The sequence below is a fragment of the Lycorma delicatula genome, chromosome 1, assembly GCF_047948215.1.
Source record: "Lycorma delicatula isolate Av1 chromosome 1, ASM4794821v1, whole genome shotgun sequence".
Taxonomy (NCBI): domain Eukaryota; kingdom Metazoa; phylum Arthropoda; class Insecta; order Hemiptera; family Fulgoridae; genus Lycorma; species Lycorma delicatula.
In genome coordinates this window covers 272,642,677-272,651,778 of record NC_134455.1, presented here as the reverse complement: position 1 = coordinate 272,651,778, position 9,102 = coordinate 272,642,677, and positions in this window count along the sequence as shown.

The following is a 9,102-nucleotide window of genomic DNA, read 5'->3' as shown; positions in this document are numbered from 1 at the left end:
ATGGAACATTAATCAGTTTCTGGAAAGAAAAGCCAAATAGTTCCAAGAATAGGCGGTTCCAAACATACCATTTAATTCCTGTGAAAAGGTGTAAACAGAGACTGCTGCTGCATCTGGGCTTTCAGCCAGGTCTATTAAAACGATTAGAAAAGAAAATAATGGATGTCGGAGGGTGAATGCTTGTTTCAAAACCCCCAAAAATATATAAACAGGAAAACAATATTACTAATTTAGATAAATGTTTAGTCAGGCGAATTGTTTACGATTTCTATTTGCAAGAAAAAGTGCTTCTTACAGCTAAATGTATTTGTAATAAACTGAAAAAGAAGCTTATTTTCAGGGTGGTGTGTGGAGTGTCAAGAAAATGTTGAATTCCGTAGGATTTCGATTGAGAAAAACAGAAAATAATATAAATATTCTCATTGAAAATGATGAAATACAGGAACAAAAAATTGTTATTTAAAATGTATTAAACATTACAGAGAAGAAAAACATCCCATTATTTATGTAGATGAAACGTACATTTTTGTTACATATCTCAAACAAAATGTGGTCGGACAATTCTAATCAGGCCATACATTGCCTACATCAAAAGGCGACCAACCGATAATCAGGCGGTGAGATGGGATTCATAAACAATGCTCTGCTGATATGGAAAACTAGCACATCAAGTGGGGATTATTATAGCAACATGAAATTCAAAAATTTCATGAGGGGTGGAAAAAAGACTTTGTCCAAATCTACCTCCACGATCTGTTGTAGTGCTGGATAATGCTGCGTATCATAATAATCAATACAATAAGGAACTTACCACAAAATCTAATAAATTAGAAATGATATCTTGGGTACAGGAGATGTAAATACCATTTCAACCTAAAATGCTTAGACCAGAAATTTACAAACTAGTTCAGCTGCACAAACCAAGGCATAAGACATATATTTTTGTTCGCCTTCAAGAAGCTCACAATCTTACAACCATTCACCTGCCACCATACCAACTGTTTCTAGACCCTATCAAAATGGTATGGGGAAATGTAAAAGGATATGTGGCTCAAAGAAAAGTCACGTTCAAGTTAAATGCAGTGACTACAGAATGTGAAGAAAGAATTTCTAATACAACAGAGAAAAACTTATCACCGATATGTGAGAATATGAAAAAAAAATAGAAGATGAATATTTGGAGAAATAGCACTTAGTTGATGATGCTGAAGAAGAATCTGTTATAAACTTACAATTAAGTAGTGAAGCAGGCAGTGATTATTCATCTACAAGTGAAGACAATTTCGGTGATGAAGGTTTAGCAACACCTTTACAGTAACAGTTTCTCCATTACAGTAAGTCAAAATAAATATTTTTATGCTATTTTTATATATTTGTAATTAAATTAAAATTAAGTGAAATAAAAAGAAACAAAAATAAAATATACTCGTATATAAATTAATTCCTGGAGTTAATAAGTTTATATCTTGTATAATGACGTATAAAACATTGGAAATAAAAAGAAATGAATATGAACAGGCGATGCATGTTTTTTGCATAACTAGTACACTAAACACAGCAGTTGGCAAGGAACAAACTTTCAGCTCACTTATAAGCATAATAAATATATGATGATGACAAGCTTAGCATTTTATTAAGGCGATTCAAAGTAGAACAGAATGATTCGATTTTGTAGCAAACAAAATCAGTTTAATCTTCTCAAGAAAACTTATTCCCTTTTTTTATATGAAAAGAAAAAACAAAGTGGAAATCACCTTTTTTTATACATTTCAGTACATGGAATAAGAAAATCAGTAGCCAGGTACAATCAGTCTAGGTTTTTTAACAAAATTGGTTGAAACACAGCAGTTCATTTTTGCTTGCCTCTGGATATGTGTTGGTGTAGTGGTAGTATAGGATAGAGAGAAGAAAGAAGAACTCTTCTGAGGTATAAGACATGTTCACTTGTCAGTCTTTAATCACTTTTATGACAGTGTCATGATTATTGCACTTTTATGGAACTTATTTTCCAATGCTACACCAAACAGTATTTTTCAATATCATTTACAACAAATAATATCTTTTAATACTAAATCAAATAACCTCAACCAAAATCGATACCCATACCCACAGCAACTTTAAGCAAAACTGTGGTGCAAAAGTAAATGCGCTTCATTATCAACGTATTTAAAAATATATCTAATAAAAACATCAAAATACTATGTTCAGAAATTTAAGATCACATGACTAATCTTTATGGAGTATCAGTTCAAAAATTACGGAAATAATTGACAAAGGGAGAAAAGTGGTAGAAAATGTAATACTCAGTACACCAATCAAAATTCGACCTAGAATAAACAAAACGAAACATTGATAATTTCCAGAAAGTACATTAAGGAAAATAGTCTACAATTTCCATAAATTCATTCACAGACTGCCTACTTTAAGGAACATTTTAAACTACTTTAAACTGCTACATACAGAATTAGAGCTTAAATTCAACAATGAGATACTACGCAAATCTTTAACAAGCATGGGATTCTAATGGAGGAAAACCGTTGATCAATAGCATGATATATGCTTAATTGCACATTTGAACAGAATTTAGGAATACAGGAGAAAAGAATCATATTTTTTGGTGAATCCTACATTCAATCAACGCATATGAGAAGTAGTGGGAGGGCTGGTAAACTATTATCAATTACAAGAAGAAAATTTCAAAAAATCCAAGGCTTACAATAAACCTCACTGGTAATGTGATGATGTGATGAGAAGAATGGAAAATTCCTCCTCCCTATTTGTTTTTAAATCAGGCCAGAAAACAGAAGACTATCACAATGAAATAAATGCAGAAAACTATGAAAAATGGATTAAAACGTAGTTGATCATAAACCTTCTTGGAAATTCAATTTGGTGGTAGATAATACTCCGTGTTGTAACAAAAAAATGTATCCTACTCCGAATTTGAATAGTAAAAAGGCAGTATTATTATTAAGAGAAAGATATTACATGCTCTGAGAGTATGTTCAAAGCTGAACTTTAAAAATTGTTGAAAATGAACAAGTCATGGTATGAGGAATATCATTTAAATCAGATTGGAATGAGGTCATAAGATATTGAAACTGCCTTTCCTAAACTACCTTGAGCTAAAATTAGTGACATTAATTTGGGTAAAACAAATTACATCAGTAAACTGTAAGAAATGATTGGGTAGAAATATAGAGAACTGGATGCTGTATTTAGGGAAAAATATTGTGAACATATTTTAATGATAGAATAATATTTTTAGCACAGTATCCTGTGCATTTGTAATGAGGTGGACAGAGTTATAGACATACAATCTGAAAGGATGATAATTTCAAAAAAAAAACATAAGAGATGATACAATAGTGATAAAAAAGTCATTAGATATTGAAATTGAGGATAGATGAAATGGGTTATAATAAAGCCATTATAATAAATTATTTACTTTACTGACATTAATCTTTTAGGGATTAATTTTATTCCTTTGTACTGTTAAATTATATTCAAATTCTAATTAATGAACAACTACGTCAAACTATTGAGGTAAAATATGTCTTTCTCAATATTCTGAACTAAGTGATCTATTTAATAGAAGTTAAATATAATAAATTATTTATACATTTAACCTTTGTATTTTTTTCCAGACATACTAGTTTTGTAAAATACTTAATATTACACATAAACTAAATATTATTTTTATTATATTTTGTATAGATAAATATAAGGTAAATTAATTTAAAAAATTACAAACAAAAATGAATGACAATAATATTAAGAAAATACAGTAGAAAAGATTAAACTGATATAAAATTTAAAACAATCACAGGAAGACAAAAACTACATGTCAAGAAACAAGATTTTGCTGTCCACAGAAAGACTCATACGCACACATACACTCAGATAAGTGTTGATATTTGTAATTCACTTCACTCTGGCGCTGCTACAGCGTAATATCTCCCTCACTCTCATCTAAAATACATCTTCCAACTTGCATAAAACTAGTTTTACAAAACTTAGAATTACTCTACACTTTTTTATTATGAGAGTGCAGTTACCAAACTGCATTGCATACATCAGTTTAATACAGACACATCATCTACACACCCCTCTACAGTTTAGTCAACAACATCATTACATTTATATGCATAAATCACATTTTGAAATATGTTATATAACACGTAGAATCTCTTTCCAACTAAATATATAACAGAATTTTTTTTAATATTATCTTTATAAATCATACCATAGAAACCCCCCTATTCTTCCTTTGCTGTATCTAATAATGTATGAACTATTCTTTTTGGTAAATCCAATAAAATATTAGTAGTCAAATAAAATTACCTTACAATACCTTACATTGGAATACCTTACACCACTGTTAAAGAATTAATTAACTTTAAACGAAACATGAAATGGCAAAATCTTAAATAGCTTTGTTTCTGGAATTAGGTAAACCAGTGAATACGATATTATACTACTTTTAAAATGTTTTTCTTCTGTATGACAAAGTTAAAAGAGTTTTTTATGGTTAAGTTAAAAGATTTTTTTTTGTATGGTTTATAAAACATATTTCCATACATATAAAGATATTTTATAAAACATATTTTCCATACATATTTAAAAATAAATTGTAGCTTTAATGAAATAAATTATAGCAATTTAAAGTGCTGTTTCTTGACTTTGTAAACGATGCCAGGAGATTGACATAAAGGAATGTGTTTATACCAGGAGGTATCTATTTATATAACTATTATAAGTATAATACTATTATGTATTAACATAAAACTATATTATGTATAATTAACGGGTATAACATACTCATTTGTAATCAATTGATATTCCAGTTCACATGGCTTTTTCTTTGACAAGTTATCTAATTTTTTTTCTTTTCTAAAAAAAAAATAATTTAAACTTTAAATGAATCAACATTTCAGAAAAAGTCTCTTTGTTCCTGATGCAAAAATAATGGGTAAGTACAGAGTGCACAGCATACATAACATTCATGAAGAATACACAAAAAAATTTATAGAAATTTATTGAAAATTTCAGAAAGGATTTCAAATTCAGAAAGAAACTGTTCTTGAATCATTTTTAGGGAATTGTAAAGAAGCATACTAAAATCCTGACTCCGTGGGGGAAGACACCAACAGCATCAAATACTTTGGCATAGACATAAAAATGTGTCCTACCACTAATAATAAAATTTCATAAAAAGATACTGCATAAAAATGTAGCTATGCAGAAGGAGAATGAAATTGCTGCTAAAAAAATCACTTTTACAAAGAAAACTAAACTGAGGACAGATATTCTATCTTGGAGATTATTTATTGAGCGTATTGATTCTAGGAGCTTCACCAGATGGATTAACAAGACACTTACTATCATTAACATAAATTTCTGTTTCTACTATGAAAAATAACACCTCAGGAAGCGATCTCTACTAAAAATCCACACTTCTGGATGAATTCAAGCAACAGAAGCTGCAATGTAAGCAAGAGGACCCCTACTGACAAATTTAAGGTCAACTTTAAGTAAAACCTACATATCATCTTGTCGGTCTACACAAATATTCTAAAGAATTCCTTTTTAACTCTTAAATCTATTTTGTATAGTAGCAGATTTCTTTTCTACAAGAGAACTCTCCATGCTTATGCCAATCTGCTTTTGGTAGCTACCTTACTTACCCACTCTTTTAACTCTACTGAATGAATAACAAAATTCTACAGCTTCTGGTACATTATGACTTCTCATATATTATCATTCTTTCTATTACTTTTCACTGTTTTAATCTTATTTTCTTAATTTAATTTCTTTTTTCACAAAATTTTTATATAATTTTCATCATCAGAATTTCTTCTAGCCTATTATTGGTTTTTACTAAAGGAACAAACAATGAATCTTAATATTTTATTGTTTCTTCTCCTTGGCTAGTTACTATAATTTTAAATTAATTCTTCATTTCCTATACTCCTATTAACATGTTGAAAAATAATAGGCACAACCTACATCCTTGTCTCCCTCTCTTGAATCAAGCACTTGCATTATTTCATCTTTTATGAATGTGTCTTAAACCAAAATATTCTGAGTACTTAATTCCAAGATAGTTCGAATTTTTGTTGCTTAACATTTCTTTACTTTGCACAACTTATATAGCTCCTGTTTGAAGATATTTATTAAGGAATGTGGAAAATGTTTATTGCTACATGTTAACAAAAGGAATGTTTTATCAGGACTCAGAAAGCTAAACAATCTGAAATTTTCATGAGTTTTTGAATGCATTCATAGAAAAAAATATTATACAAAAAATATAGCATTGTTATTTTTTTTTAATCAAATTTTAGTTTTAATAATAGTAAAAAGATCACAATTATTATTTTTTTTTTTAATTATTTTTGTTTTTCACTATCCTTTTTTCAGTTAATTTAGTATACAGAACTTTATAAATAAAATAAAAATAATCTAGATTGTCACTTTTTGAGAAATATTTCTTAATTACAGGAAAAACATTTTCAGAAACATCTTTAATTAAAAATTTCAATAAAGCACACTGTACTCACTCAATACTTCACATTTCATTACATTACCTTCATTGTAAGTTATCAAAGGATCATAAATTCCAAACTACAAGTAATACAGTTAAAGTTACAAATTTATTTTTACAGAATCATAGTCCAAACCATACTGTTTACATCATTATATTGCATGATGTAAACATTGCATTTTTTAAAAGATAGACTGTAAGGTCTGAATATGGGCATTAATATTGACATAATTGCTTCTAGTATACCCATTTTTTGCTCACAGACTTCTACAATATCAATTGCCTTTGCACCATGAATCTGACCAAAGTGCCAGTTTCTCAAAGTATAGATTATTAGTAGAAATAGTTTCCCCACTCAACTCTCCTCATAGTATTTGGAAACCTGTGTTTTTTTTTATGGATAATTAATCAAATCAAACAAAATTATATAAATATAATTGCATGCTACTGGTTAATTTCTGGAATTTAAAAAAAGGTGTCTCTGGTAATGACTAAAAGTTCATAAACATAAGATACAAAACTATGTTTCATAATCTACAGTTCATGCAAATACTATACTACACCTTCTCTTCTATGAGTGAAAAAAGTGAGACTAGCTTCTAGTTAAAAACAAATAAAATCTTTAAAGTGTTACTTAATATATAATTATATAAACTAGGTTGGGCCAAATGTTCGACAGTTGTTTTAAATAGTAATAACCATTGTTTTAAAATTTTAATTATCCAAAAATATTTATGAAGAATGAAGGTTTTTGTCACTAAATGTGAAAAATAATGTCCTTTAAGTGTTTTACATTTTTAGTCTTCCATAATTGCTTAATATAGGGTATTCTCCTAGTGACTCTGAGGTTTATATTCGTGATAAGATCAGAGACTGTCTACAGATTATGAGTGCTCCAAAATTTTCAGTTTTGTTCATGATGAAATAATAATCCAAATAAAAGTGAACCTCATTGCTCATAATCAAGCAGTTCAGGAGACCATCTCCTCCTCTTACAGAGTTGTTGAAAACAGGCAGCAAAATATAATTAATGCTTGTAATCTTGAGGCTGTAAATTCTGAGCAACCTGATAATTCCAGTTGACTAAACCACCTTTGGTTCTGGTTCTCCTTGAAACTTTCTTCCATGCATTGAATGTTTGTATTTGCAAAGCAAGAACATGACTTACCAAAATGAGATTAATCAGAAACACCACCCTAATGACTTTAGGAAAATATATTGCATATTTTCATAGTAATCTTTGATGATAAAGTGTAAATAATACCCTTCTTTGACTTCCAATTATAGAACGATCATTTTCAAAGTAAAATGCAGAATTTTTTTCTCTGGTTTAAAGAAAGCCTCTTCATCAGAAATCCCTCTGACTTGTAGTTTTGTAATTTAAAAAAAAGGGTAGCGAAAAGGAGTCTAAAAAATTAATTATATATACGTATTACTATTACTATACACACTGTTTATCTTTCCCATTCCTTCACTATAATAAAGCTTACTCATTGCCAGTTGTCATAAACTATACCAAATATCTCTGAAAAGACCCAAAATTCCTCCCCTCGAGTACATGACAATATGATTGTTGTAGGTGAAAAATGAATACTAATTATGAGAAAAATATTCATCACAACTTCAACAAATTTCAGAATCTAATTCTATTGGCATATAACTGTACGTCACCAGGTTTGAAAAGACGTTAAATTCATATAATCCCTCTATAGACCCCTAGTAACCAGGAGAGGCAAATTATTCTCCTTCCCTAACAAAAAAGTTAAAATTTTCACTTTTGAAATATTACAAAAAGTCAAAATCTTTTTCAAGTTTTGTTTTACATTCAGAAGAAATAAAGATACCATATTTTTGGAAGGAGAGATTCAAACCTCCTTGTTGTACCTCTGAGAACTCTATCCTTGGCCACGTAAATTAACAAAAATTTAAGCAGTGAACTATTCAAACTTTTCTTTTTCCAAATATGTACTACCTTCAAAAAAACATTAATCATGTAGGGAAAATAGTCATGTAAAAAGTTCTTGTGCAATTTTTGTCTCCCAAAAGACTCACACCCCCTACACAACCTTATTTACAAAACTTTAACAATATTCAAATCATTTTCTAATATGTTCTGCCGTAAAAAAAAGTTAAAATCCATAATGATGTCCAAGAATTTAAGACTCCCTTATCCTGATAGCCCCTAATTGGGATTAGAATAGAAAATAGCCTCCAACAGGAATTTTAGGGGGAACCTAAACAAAAGTGAAGTATTATGGTATTAAAACTGTTCATTTTCAAAATTTGTTCTACCTTCAGAAAAATGTAACAAACGTAGTTGGTTCAATACTTTTTGCCTCCAAAGATCTCATACTCCTTAGCTACTCTCAATTAACAAAATATCACATAATTAGAATAAATTTCTTTTGAAAATGTGTTTTAATTTCAGAAAAAAATATGGTATCTAAAAGGTACAAATCTCTTAACCTCAAGTATGTTTAGCTTTCTAGCCCTCTCAATTAATAAAACTTTAAATAAAGCAATTTTCAGAATGTTACTTTCTAAAGTGTGTTCTATTA